At 34.8% G+C, this 24,186-nt stretch overlaps 2 long non-coding RNA genes across 2 annotated transcripts in view; both read right to left on the reverse strand.

Annotated features, from left to right (window-relative positions):
* LOC129146491 (uncharacterized) overlaps positions 1-24,186 on the reverse strand; it is a 473,759-nt gene that overhangs the window by 343,622 nt on the left and 105,951 nt on the right. The gene's annotated exons all lie outside the window — the stretch shown is intronic.
* LOC129146492 (uncharacterized) overlaps positions 23,976-24,186 on the reverse strand; it is an 84,942-nt gene continuing 84,731 nt past the window's right edge. Inside the window, exon 4 of the long non-coding RNA XR_008553289.1 lies at positions 23,976-24,079. This is a non-coding gene — a long non-coding RNA (uncharacterized LOC129146492). The remainder of the gene's footprint in view (positions 24,080-24,186) is intronic.

The following is a 24,186-nucleotide window of genomic DNA, read 5'->3' on the forward strand; positions in this document are numbered from 1 at the left end:
ATTAGGTGTTTCCCTGAAGAAAGTAGTATATTAGGAAATTAATCTCTATGGAATTGATAACCTTCCTGATTTCTGTATTTTTCAGTTCTTATATTTGATTATACAATCTGAAAACCTCCAAATATATCAGCAAATCCACAGGCCTGGGTGACAGCTGCGGGAAGAGCTAAGCAAGTGAAGGGAAAAAGAATTTTAAAAAAAAAAAGGTCAATCTTGATTTTTACCATCAGGATTTAAAATCTTGAGAACTTTCTTGCAAATTTCTGCACTACTAGTCAAAAAGTATGATTAAAAAGGAGGTGACATGAAATAAGGACAGGTAGTGATGATGAGGGAAGTGTGAGGGTGTGAGGACGGGCAGTGCATTAGTGCCACATAAGAAATGTTAGTTCAGAAAAGAAAGGGATCAATTAGCTTAAAAGGTTTGAAATCATTTTGGCACAGTTTTAAAGACAAAAGGAAAATCATCCTACAGAAATGCAGTTCATTGTTGAGAGCAATGAACAATGAATTCCATCAGTTTTGTAGACAACATTCCTTCTCCTTCATACAGTACTATCCATTATTAATGAGCACTATTTCTGAGTGTGAAAGAACTCCGAAAAACATTAACATAGTCTATTGGATGTGATTGACATTGTCATTCCTTTCATTTTGCTGTTGGCAAGAGGCATCCCTGTAGACTTATGTGCATCTGGACATTACTAATATTCTTCTTGTTATGCACTCTGGGCAGCTGTGATATGGAAATTTTCAGCATTGTATTTTATGGTTTATTTTTCAGCTTTTACATTGTGTTCTGTTGCAAGATGCATAAGTCAAGCCTTTTTGTATGCAATGATCAATCAGAAAAATTATCTCTTTTCTAATCTGACTCTTCTCCAAATTTTAAAAAGAATTTATTCAAATTCTGGAGATGTGCAATGACCGTCTGCTAGCCAGGCAGTTATTTAGATCCATATCTATTCATGGTATTTCTTTTTTACCCTCCAGTTTTCAAAGCTTATTACATTTTTAATTGTCTTGCTGCAAAAAAAGAACTGTAGTTAAGCTCTACCTGCTGTTCAATAACATCATTGCACCGATGAGCCCACCCTCATAATACCTTTCAATTAGCAATATTAAAGGTAACAAAGTCAAAGATTAGAGGAGTAATGAATCAAAAAAAAAAAGCACTGCATCCTGTTGACTTTTAAATATGTATATAACTAAGCTTTTTTTTTTCCCCCTCTCAGCTGCCCAGCTTCTTCCTCCTCACAGCCCATATGCACACCCACACATAGATCTGTGTTCCTAAGTGTTGCTGACTTACTTCATATGAGCATACCACAAGTCGGTCTGTTTCTCAGTACATTAATAGCCTAGCAGTGGAGTAGAGATTAAAACATCTTCAGCCAGCTAATGCTGATAATCATTAATAGATGCAGATGAACACAATTGCTCCCGTTTTCATTTTTGATATTTCACTGTCAGTTCTGCCAAATGTTTCAAGTGTCCTAAGAATACATCTTTAAAATGCTCCTCAAATACATGTTTTATCTCTTGCAATATTAGTTAGTATAACACATACATACACGCACACACATGCACACATGCATGTGGAGGAAGAAGTTCCCTGTGGTAAAATTAATGTAGGGATGTTCTGTTTCAGTATTTTGGAGTGCATTAGAGTTAGATGAGCTCTCATAAGGCTGATTTGGAACAGGATTCCCTAAGAAAGGTATTATAATTATAAGGTTTTCTTAAAACTATGTTACTTGAGAATGATTTCACTTAATCGACTGTCTACAGTTATTAGTGTTCTATGGAACACATTTTGGGAAATTCAGATTTAATTGTATCTTCCTATTAAGCATACTCATATCAATGGGACATACTCTAGGGAGAAAAGAGAAAAGTTTACTTCCTACTCTTTGCATGTATAGTGTAATACTGTCATGTCATTAAGAATGGGCTGACTCTGGAGTTTTACTTCCTGGGTTGAAATACTACTTTCTCTAATTATTAGTTGCATGATCTTTGTCAAGTATTCTATACTTTCTTTGATTTCCACTACAGCAAAATGGGAAAAATAATTTTACCACAGACATTAAATAGTGTGCATAATGTGTAGACTATAATAATTGCTATTTTCTCCTCACAACCTTTGTATCTAAAGCACTTCATCTCACTTATATAAGGGTGGCATTTTGTGGTTATATTACACGGCATAGTTTGCTTCATTCAGTATGTCTCAGATATGAGAGAATATTCCAGGAATTTCTGCTGTCATGTGTTTCAAAATTGCCCATCAAATTTTATGCATGCTCATGTTCCATAATTAGATAGTTCATGAATGAGTCTATTTTAATGAAATTGTACAGCAAGGCTGCATACTACAACAATCTTAGTATATTTTCTGTAGCTTTCCATGGATATTTTTTTCTACTGTTATTAATCTACTGTTAGAAAGTTTAAGCCTATCAGCAATGATAAGCAGAACACCCTTCAAAAAACAATTCAAACCCAATCAGGTAGCACCAATTTATTCATCATATTTGTGTTGCATACCTATCATGTATCAGTCAGTGTTATAACAAAAATCCGAAAGCTAATGCATAAACACATACATGACCAAAAGAATTTCAGAGACTAACAGATGATAAAAATAAAGCTAAATGGATGATAAAATAGAGAATGACAGAGTTGTGAAGAACTTTAGTTTGGGAAGTGAGAAGAAGCAACACTGCAGAAGTGACACTTGAGCTAGAATATCAGTAAAAAGAAGGAGCCAAGCATGCAAAGATGGATCAAAGAGAATGAAGATGCTAAAACAAGAATGCCCTGGTGAGAAAGAATGAAAACTCTTGAGGCTGGATTTTAATAATATAAGGCAAAAAGGCTGGAATATTAGACTAGAGAAAAATGATCACATTCCCCTTTAAAATCAGAACAAATTGAAAGGCAGTATACAGACAGAACATGGAAGCAGAGAAACTATTTGTGAATCAATAGCATTGATAAATGCCAGAGAGTAATGTGTGGCGAGGTCAAAGCAAGTGAAAAACAATGAACTATGAGAAATAGCATATATTTTAGACATAAAGTTGAGATTTGTAGATAGATTGAGTATAGGATGAAATGGATGGAAGGAATCAGAGACAATACCTGTTTTGGCTTGAGAACCAGCTGAGTGATAAGACAGTTACTAAGCTTTTTATAAGACTTACAGAATTATAGATGTAAAGTCAGTATTCTGATTCTGTCACAGTAATTTAGATATCCAAATGGAGAAATGAGTTTGCCAAATGGGTATATGAGTGAGTGAAGGCTCAGGAGAGATATTTGAGTAAAATACCTGCATTAAGAACTTATTATATGCCAGGTACTGTGCTGATTGCCAGAAATAAAATGATAGAGAAATTATATACATATACGTGGTAGGAAGAATTTTTAAATGACCACCATGATCCCTGCTCCTTGATGAATATCTTATAATCGCCTCTTCTTCAGTGTGGGTGGTAATCCTAGGGTTAGGTGACATTTTATGACAATTTGATTTTAAAAAGGAAGATTGTCCTGGATGAGCCTGACCTAATCAGAAAGGTCTAAAAACATTTAAACTTTTCCTAAAGAGAGGTAAAATGTAAATTCAATGTAAGAGTGATTAGACGTGTGAGAGGGGCAGTAGAGGAAGCCAGGGCTCAAAGACCTGACAATGGTCTCCAGGAGTTGAGAGTGGTAGTTGGCCAATATCAGCAAAAAACAGGGACCTCAGTCATGCAGCCAAAGAAACTAGTTCTGCCAACAACCTGAGGAAGCTTGGAAGTGGCCTTAGTTGAGGCTTCAGCTGACACCTTGATTTGAACCTGGTGAGAACCCAGCCATGCTGTTTTGGATTCTGTTTCATGGATACTATCAGATAATATACCTTGCATTTTTAAGCCACTTTATCTGTGGTAATTCTTCAAACATCAGTTGAGAACTAGCATATTTTTCTGTTTCATGGAGCCTATAGTTTGCTAGAAAAGAGGAAGAAATAGAACAGATGGTTATCAAATTTTCATTTTTTAAAAAGGTTCATATCAGTAAGCACATTGGAGATGAATGGGGATGGGTTCTTTCATATCACAATGGATGGATGTAATAGATGGTTGGCTACTGAAGTCCAAGTAAGTAACCACAGATTAGTGTGGTGGTAGTGAAGATTTAGCAAAGAGGGCATATTTAAGAGAATTATGAGGCAATCGTGAGAGACTGGAAAAACAAATAGGAAAAGAGAAGATGGGTATCATATCACATTGGGCCAGGTCTGGTCCACAACATTGAATATACCCTTAAGTCTAACCTAAACTCTGGGGCATCAGCTTCAAATTATAACAACAGGGAAACTGGAAAGGAGACAATTTAGCATATTTCCCACTTTCGTTACTGCAGTTTCATTTTTTAAGCCATACTCAAATTATGTATTGTCAATATTAAGTTACATTTTTGTACAAGGTACATTATTAACTCTTCAAATAATAAGTTGCAGGAGAGGGGGTGCTGTTCTTTAGTAACATGATGTATCAACCGTTCTATTTCTTAAGGCTTAAAAAATCCTGAAATCCAGCAATCACAGCCAACTTAGTGACCTGTAGTTAAGTATCCACTGACCCAGGTCGTAAAAAGCTATTACACTTTCACTTTTTAAATCGGTTAGTGTTAGAAATACAAGAGAATATCCCATATTCCCTGAGGGTAAAAAATAATGATTTCTTTTATTTCTTTTCTTTCCTTTTTCTCCTTTTTTCTTTACTGATACAAGAAAATATTCTAGACAAAGGCATAATCTCTTTTCATTCATAGAGGAACAGAGAAATATATTTGGTGCATTCATTGAGGTTACACCTGAAAAAAGAAAGTGTACTTTTTCCCCAGATCACTTTGTCTTCAGAGCAATTTTTATATCGTTCACTCATTAGATTCATATCTCCTAACCCTAGGATATCAGGTGAGAGCCAATTCTTGTCTGGCAAAGAAATGGCAGTTTAAAAAGAAATTTTTATTATTTTGATTGACTAACATCATATTAAACAATATATGGATACACATCATAGCCCTAAATGGAATGCAATTATTTGCATACACACAAGTAAGGTTCATAACCTAGGAAGTTTTCCTGAGAGCCTTTATGTGACAGTAGGAAATAGCACTCTTCAGTCTCTGTCACTAATAAATCAATATGATGTCTTTCCTTCAGGAGCAATTGCTATCTAGGAAATTCACTTAAATAATGGCGACAACAAAGATTGTCATTTATTTCATTATTCTATTCCTGGCCTAGCAAGATAAGAGCAGGAAGATAATTAAGTCAGTGATGAGTTGCAGGTACAATGCTATTTTAGCTATTAAGAAATATATGGAGGATTACATGTGGGGGTTCACGGAGGCAGACAAGTGAGGGGCATTACTCTTTTTAGGTTCTGTCTGTCCTGAAAAAGATTCATCCCTCTGTATTACAATGCAGGCAATTAAATGAAGACTCATAAATAGAAGGAAGGAGGAAGAGAGTAAGGGGGAGAGGGAAGGAGAGAGAGAAGGGGGAGAACAACAAAAAATATGTGTTTCATATATACATAATGGAACTACACAGCTAGAAAAAGAAGATGGGATCTTGCCATTTGCTACAACATGGAAGGACATTGAGGGAATTATGCTAAATGAAGTTAAGTCAGAGGAAGAAATGTAAACACAATCCACTTACAAGTGGAAGATGATGAAACAAGGCAAATGCATTAACTAAGCAAAACAAAAGCAAACCCTTATTAGATTCGGAAAACAGAATGATGGTTATCATATGGGGGAGGGGTATGGAGGGTGGATAAAGCAAAGTAAAGTGGGTCAAGCATATGGTGAGGGCGGAAACTGAATTTTGATGGAGATTAGATTGTAGAATATATATACAGAGGTCAAACTATAATACTCTATAGCAGAAACATATATAGAGTTGTAAACTAAGATTATATACAGAAATTCTGATGCATGTGCATACTTTTTTTGTAAAAATATACATTTACTTTATATGTAAAGTTTAGTGATGTCTCTTTCCTCATTACTTTCCACCCACCAAAAATAATAAGTATAGACAGTGTGTCAGAGACTATTATGCAAATATATCAGAATTCCTGTATAGACTGATAAAAGTATGAATCAAAATTAGATGACTAAGTATTCAGGGAAAATTTTCTGAAAAAGAGAGTAAATGATTGCAGGCAAACAACATTGTTTCCTTTCTCATTAAGCTTATAAATTGTTAAGTAAGAAAACAAATTATTTATACAAACAATTGCAGTAAAAGTTAAAAAGCAGTAAGTGCCACAAAGTACCAAAAATGCTTTAGAAGTTCAATAAGGGGGTACAAGTGTTTGGTTATAGAAAGGATGAAATAGATAACTTTGAAATAGTAGCAAAGGAATAGACAGGATTTCTATAGACCTAGTTTTAAAGAAAAAAATTGGTCATAAGTAACAAAAATAGTCATGGAACATACTGAGAATCCTTGTATTTGGCTGAAGAGATGAAGTTTGTTCTAAGATAAGTATTGAAAGTAAAGAAGTAGGGAAATTCCATTGATAATGGAAACTCAGGGAAGAAGTTTATATATAGTTACATTTATAGTAAGGAAAGAGTCAGATTTTAAAATGTTTAATAATTCATTTGATGATATTATTTTTATAGAAAGGTAATAAATTTTATACATATAAGTGGACACACATACACAACCTTACAAACATTTTAAAATAACTGCATTACATTGCAAACTCTATTTTAATAGTTTTTAATTTAATGTGGATATTTCCCCACCATGTTTCACACGCAATTTAAAATGTACTAGAATTTTAAAGTAGAACAAGAAATTAGTGAAAGTGGTTGAGTGAGCAGTTTCAAGTTACAAATCCCTCCAACGACACTTTAAAAAATCAAGCAAGACCAACAGAACCAAATTCCTTAGAATGCTGAAAAAAACAAAGGGTTAAGCAACCAAAAAAAGCAACTTAAAATTAGTGGAACAACTTTTTGATGTTTTTATTTATCCTTGCCCCACCCCCTCCCAAATGTGTAGCTATTTTGAAGAGAGCAGCTTTATTCCAGGTATGGAACTCTGGCTATTAGTTGGGAGGGGGTACAGAGGGAAGAGGAAGAGAAGACATACAAGGAATTGTGTGTCTCTTCTAACATGTCCCAAGGCTACCTGACAGACTAGTGAAAGGTGTTTGTGTTATCTAAGTAGGGATCCATTCAAGTAGGATCACATTCTTCAAAAACTCTGTAAGATGAACGAGCAACCCACAGCAGCTTGAGTGAAAAAGATTACTTTTAAAGCATACACGAGAGCATTTTTTAAAGGATTATTTTATTTATTCATGCATACATGAACTGGGGTGGCAGTCAGAGGCACAGGCGGTAAGAGGATTTACCAGAGACTGAGTGGGGAGCAGGACCAGGTGGATCTACTGAAATACACTGCTGAGGGGAGCAGTGGGCAAGACAGGAGAGGTCTGCTGGGCCTTATATGCGTTAGCTCCCTGGCCTGGGGGTATCAAATTCATGCCATGGTGGTGGCTGGGGACAGCTTGAATAGCGCTGGGACTTTTACGCCTGCACCACCAGGGAGGCCCATACACAAGAGCAATTTTTAAAATCCTTCGAGAAAAAGTTGGGGAGAAGATATCTTCAGGAAATTAGGGCATTAAAACGTGCCTATATATTCCAATACTAGGCTGTTTTGATTACTATCACATTTGTAGCATATTGTGAAGTTGGGAAATTCTAAATTATTCAAGATTGTTTGTAGTTCTAAATAAATTATTTTCATGATTTTTGTTCTATTTTTATAAAGAATGTTGTTGATATTTTGATTGTATGGAATTTATACGCTGTATTGAATCTGTGTACTGTTCATTTTAAAACATGAATTTGGGCCTCCCTGGTGGTGCAGGTGTTAAAGACAGTGCTCTCAAGCTATCACCAGCATGAGTTCAATCCTCCGACAGCCAGGGAGCAACCCTTACAACAGACCTCTCCTGCCTCACCCGCTGCTCCCCTCAGCAGTATATTTCAGTGGATCTGCTTGTTCTGCTCCCTACTCTTTCTGATAAATCCTCTCACCTCCCACACCTCTGGCTTACACCCCAGTTCTTGCATGCACAAACAAACAAATCTTCAACAAAACAAAATAAAACAAAAAAAAACATGAATTCATCTAGTCCATGAGTATGGGGTATCTGTCCACTTTTTAAAATATCTTCTTCAATTTCTTTAAGTACAGCCTTGCAGTTTCAGTATATAGGCCTTTAATCTCCTTGGTAAATTCATTCATTACTTTGGGTAAAATTGTGGATGACATATTATACTTCATTGCACATACCTGTAATGAGGCTGAATCACCAGTCCCACCATCTGGAAATCTGGCCTTGGACAAACCATTGTGAATAGACCTCCATCCATAATGCTTCTCGCTCACTCATGTAGATGCTAGTATTGTGAAACATTCTCTATTTTGGCTAACCACCAGAGTCCAGTTATGGATCAACAGTCTTGCTAAAGAAAAACTGGTCAGAATCTGCTAAGTATCCCATCTGTGAGCTTTCTCAAACTATGTATCTATACGTAGATATACATATATGTATATATATATATATATTTGTGTATATGTATCCTATGATGTCTGTCTATCTATCTATCTATCTATCTATCTATCTATCTATCTATCCATCCATCCATCTATCTCAATCATAGCCTCAAGACCCAAGGCATGATTCTGTTTTGAATCTGCCCAAACTCACTCTTGAGTGTGTACTCTAGCATGCAATAAAGCTTTATTATAACTCACCTACTGACTCCTGCATTAATTCTTTCCTACACCAAAATGAAGAACCTCTGATGCCCCTTGGGATCCCCACACCCTATCAGAAATACAATCAATTTCTACATATTGATTTTGTAACCTGTGATTTTGTTACTGTATTTATTTATTATTATTCCTAATTGCATATTTGTGGAGTCATTAAGGAATCAATTGTATGATGATGAATGGAAACTAGAATTTTGGTGATGAGCATAATGTAGTATACATAGATGTTGATATATATATCTGTACACCTGAAACCTATATGTTATAAACCTATGTTCTTTTCATAAAAATACATATATCCTAAAGGAAAATGCACATGTATACCGGGGAGTGTAGAAAGAGACAAAAATGCCCCAGGCAGGATAGGATGTTTACTCAGAAAAGACTTGAGAAGACCCTAAACATTCATTCCTGGGTGATCTAAGAGAAGGCAACTGTAGAGGCATCAATGTCCTGCCTAAGTGTTGAAGCACAGCCTCAGCACATAGTTGAGGTGCAAAGAAACAGCAGAGAGGGTTTTCGACACCCCCCCCTTAATTATTTGACAATTCAGCAAGAAAAGGCATGAACTCTCTTTTTCTCAAGTGAGTTCATTTTGTTTCTAGTGCAGCTGAGTATATTTTATGATATTCATGGTATATTTTTTTTCCTTCTGAACTACTATTTTTATGCCCTTTGCACCTTAAAGAGCAATAATAATTCAATACTGTTTTAGTATGTTCATCATTATAAGGGCAAACTACTAGTGGACTACAAATTAAACTATCTTGAAAAAGACTTACGTTTTTACAAATACAGAGTTTAAAACAACTGCATAATTTGAATCAAACTTGGAAAGAATCATGTAGAATGATTTCTTAACTGAATGAATAGTATCACATTAGGAAGAAGCAATAAATCCCTTATGTTTGTAAAAACTGCTTTTATTATACCTATGGTTTTCAGGGAAATGTTGTTTTTATGAGAATGTCTGGGGATCTGTTCTAGGGAGATGTTAATAGTCTCAACTTAGCATGCTAGGAGTGAGAGGAAGGGAGAAAGGTACTTGAGGGGAAAATATTGAGCCTGGTGAGGTCAAAGGGGTTGTAACCAACAGTACAGTTTAAAGAAAGAATAAGAATGATTGCAAATCTGCAAATGTTTCCCTTTTTCTACCAATATTAACATATTTCTAAAGAATGTTCCATCTTTTTAAGTAAGAAATGTTAACACTATATAGGGTATTTAGTAAAAATGAAATGCAAGGGAATGCATCAATTTAATAAGAAATTAGGTCAAACTAAGAAAATAGATGATTAAAATTTTCTTTTAATCGTCTCTAGATGTGATTAAACTATGCTGAATCTAAATTGTTGCATGTAATTTGACAGCTTTCTGAGTTAAATGCAAATGTATGAGATCCAACTGTAAGAAACTGGAAAAAGAAGACATGATGTTTAGTATATTTAATTTCCATAGCAGGTGGATGCAATGTGGACAATGGCAAAATCAGACATGATTGGTCTACTAAGAGAGTCTTTTCTGGAATGTACTTCTTTGCAATGATAGAAAATATAAGACTTGTTGCAACTAAAGAACTAGAGAGTCTTGTATCCACTGGACCTAATCACATTTCTTGCAAATATACTATATTTCATTTCATTTTGAAAATACAGGTATGTGCTACTTCTAAATTGATTTGAAACTTACTTTTTTCTGTCACCATAACAGTGAATTCTTTATTAAATAACCAAATAATTTCTCATAAAATATCATTCATAAATAAACTACATAAATCTGAATTGTCTTAACTAAACTATTTGCCTACAATAAACCTGCTGTTGAGTTATTTACAAATACATGGAGACAAAGATTCTACTTTTCAGATACTGATCCTTTTTCCTCTGCTCAGCTGCTTTTCTGTTGAAGGTAACCTTGCAATTGCTAGACAGAATATTGAGAATATCCCTGAATTCAAAAAAGAAAAGAGCAAATCCAAAATTATGAGCATTCTGGGAAAAGATCCTAGGGTAGGACTCTTATGCTGGCTATACTCTCTGAGTTGCACCTCTGTCCAATATATTATCTCCTTTTGTAGTCTGGAAAATTGCTCTTTTAAAATACTTTTCCTTATATATAAAAGCATTATAAAAGCATAATTCTAAAACATTATGAAGTTTATTACATCAATAAAATTGGAAACTGTAGTAGTGATAATACTTAAGGATGGTGAGAGTTGGTAGAGATGACAGTGTCAAAGTAGATTGTGCGAATAGAAACAGTTGTAAACATTGTGAATAGTCATGCCATAATGTGTTTAAAGTTATCTTTATGGCTCCATCTTCTTACCCATAATACTGCTTCTTGATGTGTATATTAAAGACATAACCAAATATAAGAAAAAGTCCATTATAATAAATACAAACCTGTGAAAGCATCTGAAAGTAAAAATAAGGAAATATTTGATTTATAGTGCATCTATAAATGAATTATAATGTAGTCATTAAAATTATGTTCATCAATTATTTTTATAAGGAAGGAAATTTCAGAGTCCAATGTTAAGTAAAAATAAACAATGTGACAATATATGGAATAAACATATACAAAAGTAATATAATGAAATACTGAAATATTAAAAATAATCTATCACTATGTGGGAAATCTGTATGCTTTTTAAAACTCTCCTTCATACTTTTTTAAAAGATTTATTTATTTATACAAGAGCTGGAGTACAGGCCAGCAGCATGGGCGGGTGAGCGGATTCCCCAGAGACAGAGCCAGGACCAGAATAGGCAGATGGACCAAAAGCACTGCTGAGGGGAGCAGCCAGTGAGACAGGAGAGGCCTGCCGCACTGTGTGGGTATCTCCCTGGCCGGCCTGGAATTGAATCCACATTGCAGAGGCTGCAGACAGCTTTGTAGCGCAGTGCTCAACCTGCTGCGCCACCGGGGGTCCCCTTCATACTTCTCAGTAATATCCAATAATTCTTTATAAGCATGAATTAGTTTACATCCTATATTAATATTTAACAGAACTATAAAGCAGATTGCTTAACTTTGGTTAAAACTATGTCAGTGCATGCACTCATTCATTCATTCAAACAATTACAAGTATTTACTATATGCCTTGCACTTTTCTACACCTTGAAGTTGATACAGTAAACATTATACATAGAGTGCTTACATTCCATTGAGTCAAGCATCAGAGTTTTACTGAAGAATGAAAAATATGGGCCTCCCTGGTGGCGCAGGCAGTTGAGTGAGCACTGTGAAGCTGTCCACAGCCTCTGCAGCAAGGGTTTGATCCCAGCCTGCCATGGAGAGACCCACATGGCATGGCAGACCTCTCCTGTCTCGCCTGCTGCTCCCCTCAGCAGTGTATTTTGGTCAGTCTGCCTGTTCTGTTCTCTGCTCTGTCTCTGGTGAATCTTCGCACCCTCCCACACATCTGGCCTGTACCCTGATTCTTGTATGCATAAATAAATAAATATTTTTTAAAAGAATGGAAAATATGAATAAATGATAAATGAAAGATAAGTGAAAACAGAAAAATGGACATACTTTTTCACTATTTCAAATAGGGGAGCAGAGAATCACAGCATTAGTTTTCAGACCATTAGAGTTTAAGGATTTAATTGTTGTTTTTATGTCAACTAGTGAAGTGCTCAAATGGGACAGGAGCAATGGATAACGAAAAAGAAAATATCCCATGGTCATGATGTGGTAACGTACACCTGAAGAGTTGGGATCCTATATTACTGCATCACATTCAATGTTGGAAACCATGTTATCTTAATTTAAAAAAAAATAAAAATTCAGGAGCTAATAGAGCATAATATCCAGCGCATGGATCAAGTGACTGAATTTTAATGAAAGAAGAGAAAGTTCTTCTATTGAAATAGGTGAAATGACAGAAAATACAAGCACAGATAGAGCAGAATTGTAGCTGGAAAATGGGAAAATTCAATCAATTGTTTCTTTTTTTTTTTTTGGTGAAGAATAATGCAATGACATGAGCTGAGCATATCAGAATATATGTTAGAGTAAAAAAATGCATTAATATGGGAAGTTTGAAGAGAATCAGCAATTCATGAAGTAGTTTGTCTTAAAAAATAGAAAGTGAACTTACTGGGGAAATATAGCAATATTGCTGGACACTTGATTTATAAATTTAAAGTATATCCATTCTTAAAGCAAATTTACCTGCTTTCATTAAGATGTAAATTACTTCAAGTTTGATGGGATTTAACAGACAATGGAATGGTTCCTCATCCAACATTTACATTAGCAGTAAGCCTCATCAATACTTACTTAGCAAATGCTTATTTAATAACATGAGTTAAGAGAAAGAGGCACAGGAGGACAAGGTGAAGAGGGCAGATGAAATAGTAGCGACGTTGGTGAACTATCTACAAAAGCAGTGTTTTTATTTAAAAACAGTTTTAAAGATAATGGTACTTGCCAAGACCATATTGCGAAGACATTAGCAGAAGAGAGATGGTAGAGGTGGCAGAGTAAGGTAGAGTAAGACTGTGATAAACACATGGGAGGTCGTCTGAAATAATGCTTATTTTTAAGTTTCTCCTTTTCTCCAATTCATTTCCCTTAACAAGTTCTCTTGCCAAATATTTCATGCTTGAAGTTCAGGATAGAAAGAGAGAATTATCTCAGATGAAAGAGAGAAATATCTATGTACCTAATCATATTTGGCATTATAGGATATGAATTCAAATGCATGTTAAAATAAAGTATAAAGGAGTAGAGATATAATTGAATCTTTTTCATAGCAGTAGAGAAAATTATCATTAGTTTTAGTGTTTATATTTTTTTTTTCAAAACCATTTAAATGACCTACCTTCAATTAATAACACTCAGTGGAAAGAAAATATCACAAAGAATCTATTCATGTATCTTAATTGTCAAACTTGGTGCAAGAAATATTCACTTTCTCCAAGTAAAGGAAATTGAATCATGGAATTGGGTGAATGAAAAAAATCATGGTTAAATTATTTGATAAATATCCCTGTTTTTGTGCTTAAGATCTGGGACAGTGGGTATTTAACATATCCCTCTTTCAATCCCTATGACTTTGTTATGTTTTTGAAATGTTCCCTCCATTATCTCTGTCAGGCTTTCTTTTCCATGTTGTTGTCCATCTGTCTGACAGAAGGAGAGGGGCACAATGGTAACCACTCAACTAGGAAACAAACTTACAACACTAAACTAGGAAACAAACAAACTTACAACACTTAACTGCTCAACCATCCTATGCTTCACGGCCTCAAAACCCCTGCAACACCAGTATGAGCAAAGGACATTATTTAATCAATGAGTCATTTAGAAACATGTTTATATAGGTGGTCTGTATAAATTTCCTTTTTGTTTTGAAATTATAGAGCCCTTTATTTTCAGACTATTTACTATAATGTTGCAGGATTCAGTCAAAACCAAATGGGGTTAGGGCATCCCCTGGTGGCGCAGCAGCTGAGCGCTGGCCTGAGAAGCTGTCCCCAGCCTCTGCAGTGCCAGTTCCATCCCTGGCCACTGGCGAGGGTCCCACATGGTACGCAGACTTCTCCTGTTGCACCCTCTGCTCCCCTCAGCAGTGTATTTTGTCACTCTGCCTGCTCTGCTCTCCCCTCTAGCTCTGGTGAATTCTCTCACCCTCCCGTGCTTCTGACTGTACCCAGTGCTTGTATAAATAAATAAATAAAATCGTTGAAAAAAAAAGAAAGAAAGAAACTCTTGCCATTTGTGACAACATGGGTAGAACTGCAAGGGATTTATGTTAAATAAGATAGAAAGAGAAAGACAAACACCAGATGGTGTCACTTATATGTGAATATAGAGAAGCCAAACAAAGGGACAGATAAAGGCAAACTAATTACAAACCCTAGAAATACCACTGTAGAACTGAGATTACCAGGTGGAGGCTACCAGATGAGGAGGGCTTGTTAAAAAAAAAAAAAAAAAAAGGGAAAGCAACACAATTTACTATGATAGTGGATTACAGGTGATGGGTGTGGTGTGGTAACAACACCTGATGGGAGAGATCCTATAATTCTGATACACAAAGTCATAACAATTTATCATTTTTTTTGTCTTTCATATATAGACTGGAATTACTAGGAGAGATACTACCTTAAGTTCTTATTTATCATTTTAGAACTTGCATGTAATTGATTCCACAGATATTAAAAAATAAACTTTGCACAGGACCCAGAATAAGCACCAACATCAGGATTTTGCCTGAGGCCAGGCCTGGATACAAAAAACTCACATAATTTTCATTATGGGATTTTAATAAGTAAAACTCTTTGTAATTTTATTTTCTTTTAGAAGAGTGCCAATATCATGTAATAACACACAAGTGTTAAACAGGGAGTATTAGGAGAACAGCCATAGGCTGTTTTTACATATGGTATCTAGGTGACTTATGATTTTGGTATTTGGTAAAATGGTATATACCATTTTATATATGGTATCTTAGGTGACTAGGATACTTATGATCGGTAATTTATGATTTTTCATTTTATATCATTTAAATTTTTTCTGTATGTGGGAAGAAGGTTTGTTACAGGGAAAGAACTACATTATTTCCTATTATGAGAGTCGAAATTAAAATAGTATATTGAAGAATTGTTATGTGGCAGTCATAAAAAGTCTTTGTAAAAGTAGATAGCAATTGTACTTGTAACTTTGTCTTTTGTCCTACTTAGGGCCCATAGTGTGTGGTGGTGGGTAGATGGCAATAGTGAGAATCTAATGCAAATAAAATGCAACTACACTATTCTTAGAAACTTCACCAGTGAAGTAATCCAGTGTAGGCACTTGCAATCTAAAAATTAAATCTTTGGCTGTATTGGGGGTATAGTCCAAACTTTATAAAGATTAACACAAATATTTTAGTACTTTGCTAGCTGCAACACTGGACCTTGAACAAGTAAAAGTTAGCCTGAGAATAAGACCCTTTTTATAGGGTATGGAGTATAGAGTAGTCAGAAGATTTGTACAAAGTAGTAAAATTTTTGACAACTGTGAGTCCAAGAAGTCAAAAGTGGGACATGACAAATATGGGTCATGGTGGAGAACTTATTTTTTTTTTCAATTCCTTCATGACACTATAAACTTTTCGCCTCCCTTACTATTTCAGGGAATTTCATTAGTTCCACTTTGTTCTGTTTAGATCAAAGTGAATCAGTGAAACTTATACTACCCAAGAAAAGCAGATATGAATTTATCAAGAGACTAAAGATTCCTGGGCAACAACGCACAAGAGGTGATAGCAATCCATCTGAACTAAGAAGAATTTTGTGGGGATTTTCAGCAATACAAATTTTATTTGGAAGGAGGCAAGGAGAGAGGAAAGAAGGAAGGGGGGGGAAACACACATGGATCTCTTGTAAATAGGTAGGAAGGAAGCCTTGTGTAAGGACTTGCATTGCTCAGATATTAAAAGATAGGTGATATTCTGATGAAGATTTGGTAATGTAACTTGAAGTTATACAAGTATTTCCACATCCACCTTTTACCACAATCAAGAAAACCTATTCATTTAAAAAAATACAACTGTGCTTACACAGTCACATTGAATATCTAACATCTAATTCAACTCAATTTGGGTTAAAAATTGTGAAGGAGCATTGGCCATAACAATGAAGAGTGATGATAGAATCATAGTATTAAGCTGAGGGCATGCATAAGAAAGAGAGAAGGGACAGTAAGTAGTGGGCTAATATGACAGAGAAAACTTACTTTGAATATTTCTCATCTAATACCCAGTTCATAACCCTGCTTCTGAGACCTTTTCTGCTGCTGAGAGACAATTTCTTGAGGCCAGTGCGTTTTTCTAAGGGTGTGTTTATAGAATACACCTATATCAGATATTTCTCTTCTTCACATTGACACGTCAACAATGTCCAGTCTGTTGTGGAATAATTTGAGGAAATGAGCCATTCACATTCATGATTTGGTGGCAGTTGCCATATTTTTAATAATGATTCTCACATTTCAAAATGAAGAACTTCATCAAATTAGTGATGAATTTCACATTAGTGAAGAACTTCAGCAAATTCAGTCAACGCTGTCTCATATGGAAGCTGATAATCATTTATTATCTATGGATGAAATGAGAGGACACTGTAGACTTAACTTTTTTTCCATATCTTAAATGATGTGCTCTCCACTTGTCACAAACCCAATCAGAATATCCTGAAAAATTGATTAGAATATGCATTCTTGATAAAAGGGGAGATGTTAAAATTACCTCAAAATGACCGCAAGTCTGAAAACAGTCAGAAGCAGATGGCCCCAGAAGCAGATGGCCCCATCATCATAACTAAGACTCCATTGGCCTGTCTCAGCAGGCTACAACCATCCAGCAGCTACTCATCATCACACTGGGGGGACGCTGTCACATCTAAATGCACACAAGGGAGGATTTTATAAACATCCTGCCCATGCCATATAAAGATAGTTATGGAATTGAGACATTTATTCACTCTTTTTTAATAACCCTAATTATATATATATATATATCCTGATATATAAGTAGAGAATTCAGCCCAATTTTCTAATATATTTGATCAGAAATGAATATCTTGTATTCATATCTTCATTAATTTTTGTTTTAGAATAGAAGATGTGATATGTAGGGGTTTTCTATTTATTCTATGTGTAGTAGAGAATTTTTAAACAATACCTTATTTACCTTTAAAAACTTGTTCTTTTTAGTATCAACCTGGGATTTTATTATATCCTGATGAAATTATACACAGATATAATTAAATAATGTTTACTTTCTAATTCATTCTATCCTGACACGGCAGTTAATAATCAATTATCTTCTATCATTTCATTAGTAGGGAAAATTCTGGGAGTATAGATAGGTAGAAAGAGATTGATATTTAAATAATCCAATTTTAGGAGAAGCCAGTCTAATACTTGCTGAAAAAACCTTTTCCCAAATGTTCTGCTATGGTACATATAACATTGTTTCTTAATTCTATCACTAGTTCTCCAAAGTAACTGGCATTTTATTTTATTTTTTTAAAGATTTATTTATTTATGCATACAGGAGCCTGGGGTACAAGTCAGAGATGCAGGGGGTGAGAGGACTCCTCAGAGACCGAGTGGGAAACAGAACAGGCAGACTGACAGAAGTACACTGCTGAGGGGAGCAACGGGTGAGACAGGACAGGTCTGCTGTGCAAGTGGATGGTTTCCTGGCCAGCCGTGATCAAACTCGGATTGCAGAGGCTGTGGATTGCTTCATAGTGTGGTGCTTAACCCCTTGTGCCACCAGGGAGGCCCATAACTGGCATTTTAAAGATACCATTTGAGTAACCTATGAAAGATGAGCTACTTGTTTTTTTCTTTCAAAACACTGCTTATTCACTAAGTAATACATAGGGTTCCTACTATTATGTTTTCAACTATATTAGCTGTGGTACTGCAAAAGTCAATAGGCTGTGAGTGTTATCCTCAAGATGTTCTCACATTTCTGGGTGAGTGGGGTATGCAGATAGCAATACAAGCTGTTAATGGTACAACATTCTATGAGGTAATGTAGAGGGCTTCATTAATAGAGGATTAACTGTCCAAAAGCAAGGTGGGAGATGAGAAGAGCACAGAGGGGAGGTAAGAATAAGAAGAACCATAAAACTTCCACTTATTAAACTTTCTCACTCTCTGCAAAAAAGAAAATTTCCTAAGGGGCCTCCCTGGTGGCCCAAGAGGTTAAGCACAGTACTGTGAAGCTGTCCGCAGCCTCTGCAGTACAAGTTCGATCCCTGGCTGGCCAGCCAGGGAGCTAACCACATGGTGCAGCAGACCTCTTCTGACTCACCCGCTGCTTCCCTCAGCAGTGTATTTCAGTCAATCTGCCTGTTCTGTTCCCCACTCTAAGATGAATCCTCTCACCCCCCACACCTCTGGCCTGTACCCCAGTTCTTGTATGCATATATAAGTAAATATTTAAAAAAAAATTCCCTAGGGAAAAAACACTGAAATATTGAAGTAATCCTTGAAACACATTTTGCATTAAACCCCTGAGTTCACTCATATAATTTTCACATGATTTTCAAACCTTTATTCATTGGGATAAAATTAATACAATTTTAAAATACTCTAATTTAATCTGGATTAAATTTTTGGTTGACTCCCTATATTAAGGTGTTTTAGTTGTAATTGATGAGAAACTGAGTAAAAGAATTGTTAACACAGGAGATTTTGAGACTGCAAATCAATTTTATAAAGATAAGGAATGAAGCTTAGAGAAAACTAAATTTCAGCTATATTTAATTACTCTTATCTTCATTCTATCAAGTAAATGAAGTTGCATTTTTCTTTCCATCATCACTCACAAAAGCAAAGAGTTTTCTATACTAGCCTGAGGTTTTCTTTTGGTATTATTGTATTTTATTTTCTTTCATGTTACCATATATTCAGGACACTTATTGTGTGAGAACTTCATTTATTAATATATAGTTGTAGATAATAATTGCACTTAAATGTACAGTACAATAGATAGCAGGAGTCAATGGTCTTAAAGTGAGAATTTAGTGACATTTTATGTCATTTTGTGCAAATTAGTTATTATTGAGATTACTGAGTTCTTACTATGCATTAGATAATTTTGTTAGAGAATATAAACTTTAGACTGCTATTTAATACTTATACTTTAGCATAATTAAAAAGAAGTAGATAGGGGGCATAAGAGATATGATAGAACTTAAATGGCAAAGCAGAAAGGGAGAAACTAATTTTGCCTCTGTGAGTCAGATAAACATTTAAGTTGAATTCAGAAAGAAAAAAAATATATATATATACCTTTAGGATGAGAGAATTTTGAAGAGGATTGGGTGAAGGTAAAGATGAAAGAAATTGAGAAAGAGCACACAGACATTAGGGGATATACTAAAGTATACCGTTAAGATTTGTACAGGGTTATTTTGTGCAGATGTAGGATGGTGATGATCCTACACCATGAAGCTGAAGATAGACTATAGGGGAATATAAAACTATTAACTTTATAAAATGATTATGCCTGAAAGAAAATAACAGGACATAATATTGAAACACTTAATGGTACAATAGGGGGTATATACACAGACATATTAGGATATACTGAATTGTAAATTCTATTTATCTTTTAATACTATCAATGTACTTATATAAAAAATCTTTCAAGGGCCTCCCTGGTGGCACAAAGGGTTAAGACACAACCTATGAAGCTATCCGCAGCCACTGTAGCAGGAGTTTCATTGCCCATATGCCAGAGAGCTACCCACATGGCACAGCAGACCTCTTCTGATTCGCCTGCTGCTCCCCTCAGCAGTGTATTTCAGTCTGTTCTGTTCCCCACTCTTCTCTGGTGAATCCTCTCACCCCCTGCATCTCTGGCCTGCACCCCAGTTCTTGTATGCACAAATCAATAAATCTTAAAAAGAAACACAAGTGGGTACAAAGATTCACTTTAATAATAATTCTATGCTTCACTTATTCTTGATATTGGGGTAACAAAAATGCTTATTTATTGCCTTTTCCTTCTATATGTTCCTAATCTCTGATCCTTATACAATTTAAGAATGTGCCAAGCATTTATATTGAAAAGAAGTAAGAGCTGGTATTGAGTATGCCACAAAATAAAATACATAAATTTAAAAATAAAGCCCATCTGGCAACTGCCAGTACAAACAGAAAGGAAACACAACAAGGAGAACAGGACAGACTGCTCAAGAAAAGAAAAAAAAATGTGTGGTTGAATTTGGGGACTTCTGTTTTCATTCTCATTATATTTCTATGGAGTGGGGGTACAGCTCTAGGCAAAGATTTAAATATTGGCCTGAACAGTATCTGTGGATGTGTGTGTGTGTGTGTGTGTAATGTCTCCAGGGTGTCTCTAATATCCAAATTCAAGCCCATTTTAGTCTCTTTGCATGATGTGACATATGGAGTGGCAGATTCATACAGGGTGATTTTGTGCAGATGTAGGATGGTGATGATGCTACACCGTGAAGCTGAAGATAAACTATAGGAGTATATAAAACTATTAACTTGATAAAATGATTATGCCTGAAAGAGAATAACAGGACATAATACTGATACACTTAATGGTCAAATGGAACTTAAAACCAAGTTAGGCTATAATGAACTAGATTGATAGCAGAAATTAGATTTGGTGCATAGTGGAAATGAGACATGGCACTTTAAAAATGTGATTGCTTGCAATATCTGATCACACTGATATCCTAGTAATATTGCATACATAAATGTAGGAAAAATGTTGAATTATGTGGCAATGAAGGAGAAATAAAAGTTAAATCTCAATATGAAATTAGAACTGATTTTTTAAAAAAATCATCTTTTCAAATATTGAAATATTATTTAAGTTTTAGAATTATGTTTACATAAAACTGTCTATATCTATATAAAGAATACAATAATGGCTTTATACAAAAAACGTAAAAATGGGTTATTAGTTTGACATTCTAACAGGGAGATTGCATTTGATGATTTTATGAAATTCTTAAGGGAAAGACTGAAATTGGCTATTTGAAACATTTTTTTTTTTTAGAATATTTGTCTAGTTCCTCAAGTTACTTCTCCAAAAGTCAAATTGGGTGAGAATTAGTTTTTTTTTAAAGACTTATTTGTTTATACAAGAACTGGGGTACAGGCCAGAGGTGTGGGAGGGTGAGAGAATTCACCAGAGACAGAGTGGGGAGCAGAACAGGCATACAGACCAAAAACACTGCTGAGAGGAGCAGCGGGAAGACAGGAGTGGTGTGCCATGCCACGTGGGTATCTCCCTGGCCAGCCGGGAATCGCACCTGCGCTGCAGAGGCTTCAGACAGCTTCACAGCGCTGCACTCAACCCACTAAACCAGCGGGGAGACCCCGGGTCAGAAATAGTTTTTAAATTGCTCACAAAGCAAAAGACTGAAGATATATTCTTTCCAACGCATTTATTTATTCATTGAAATATTAGGTAAAAACCATAAGCCAATTATCACATAATATTAATGGCTATTTTGATATCTTAAATGTCAAGGTTAAATATAAAGAGATCTACCTTTTTCTTTTCCTCTACAATTAAATATTCAAAATGCTATTGTTTTTCCTTTGAGAATGACAAATTATAAGTTATGGATTCCAATGGTAACTTTATGCAGCTAAGGTCATAAAAATGTTTTTTGGTCTTAGTTCATTTTAGTCTCAATATGTGTTATTTTTATGAAGTTTTAATATAATAAGTGTCATAAAATATGCCTCAAATTTCAGTGCTAGTTACTGTTTAATTAGAAGTATTAAGCACATATTTATTTAGGCAGAATTGCACTGAGTCTGATATGCCAACACTTAGATAAAAAGAAGTCAGAGGGAGAATTAAAAGTAATTTCACTAAGAAAAAATGTTAAAATAAGAAAGTGCAACTTTGTACTTTTTTACCTTAAAATATGAAAAAAATATTTAAAAAAATCTTGTAATATATTTTTAGCCATGACATAATATAGACAAAAATTATATTGCATACATGGATAGTATTGTGGCCTCATATCCTAACAGAATTGTTTCAACCATCAAATACTAAAATTTATTGAAAAACCATAGCACCTAAGCCTATATAAATTAAGAATAACACAATTAGTGAATTTGAAAGTAACTAAAAACTCCAACTATTTTACTTTCTTTTTTTGTTAAAAATGTCCAGACTGTTTTTGAATAATCCCTTTTATCACAATTATGTCATATGAATAGATTGTAGTTTTTGATTTTTCCTTTTTATCATGATTGCACATATAGAATTTCAATAGCAATTCTTTCACTCAGCATGAATAACTGACTTATATGGTAGTTTCATTTTTAGACATAGGAAATAACATGAATAAGTCAAATTTTGGCTTCATGAAACTTATTTTTTAATTAGAAGTAAAAATCCAGATAAATACATTTATAATATAATGTCAGAAACTGATGAATCTTTGAAACTAATAAAAGAAGATAAGGCATACTATGACAGGAAGAAGCAAGGGAAAAGTGTGGACAATTTTAAATAAGGGGTTCTTAGAGACATTCACTGAGAATGTGCCACTGGAGCAAACACTGGAACACAATATGACTTGATTTAAATAAATGGGACAATGGGAAGTGTAGAAGAAGGTGGTAAAAATCAGAAAAGTGTCATATTTTGTACAGAGTTTGGGTTTCATTAATTTACTAATGATTGTGATACAAGTATTTTGTTTTGAACATAAGAATAGCAAGATATGATTTAAATTTCTAAATGATCATTTTGCAGCTTATTTTAACTTGGTGAGCATGAACTGACAATGAGTTGGAGTGGGGAAACCATTTAGGTTCAGGATACAAATTGACGGTAAAGCCATTATGACAGACTGATAGAAGATACTACAAACTATTGGGACTACCTCAAATTAAAAAAATAATAATAGTTACACAGTGAAAGAAAATGTAAGTATGTTAAAAAGATATCCTACTGCACAAGACAAAATATTCACATATAACACAACTGTCAATATGTTCATGCCCAAGTTATATAAAAAACTTTCAATTTAACAATAAAAAAACCAAATAACCAAATCAATGTATGAGCAGCAGTTCTGCAAAGACAAAGAGTATCCTCATCAAAGAGGATATTCAGAAGGCCAAAATAAGTAGAGAAAGGTTTTCAACATCACTCTAATAAGGGGGATGAAGCTCAAAATCACAATGAGGAATCGTCTCACATTTGTGAGCATGGCGCATATTAAAAAGACTCAAACAAGAAGTGTTTGAGAGGATGTAGAGACAGAGGAATGCTTCACATTGTTGAAGGGGATGTAAACTTGTATAACCACTGTGGAAAAGCAATCCAGATTTACCTTAAAAGAGTAAAAATGGAAATATTGTGTAACCCAGCAATTCCACTTTTGGGAATCTATCTGAAGAACATGAAACCATCAAATGAAAAAAAAAATTATACGTTCTATAATGTTTATTGTAACATTATTTCAACATCTAGGACATGGAAACAGTGTAAGTCCCATCAATAGTGGATTAGATTTAAAAGATATGGCGTGGAATAGAATTAGTGTCACAAACTGAGACTTACTCTCTTTGCCTCTTCAGTAGTCTTTTTCTGGTGCACTTTTCCTTTTGTTAGGATGTAGGTGCTTCAAACACTGCTTACTGGGAGTATTCTGTTGTTATCTTGGTGCTGATCTTGGGTGGGAGTAAAGCAGGTATTTTGTATTACTTCAACCAAAGGCTACAAATAATATCCTCTCCTATAAAGAGACACAGGTGATATTATCTGGTCTTACCTGACA

The sequence above is a fragment of the Talpa occidentalis genome, unplaced genomic scaffold (assembly GCF_014898055.3).
Source record: "Talpa occidentalis isolate TD23 unplaced genomic scaffold, MPIMG_talOcc4v2.1 talOcc4.2, whole genome shotgun sequence".
Lineage (NCBI taxonomy): Eukaryota > Metazoa > Chordata > Mammalia > Eulipotyphla > Talpidae > Talpa > Talpa occidentalis.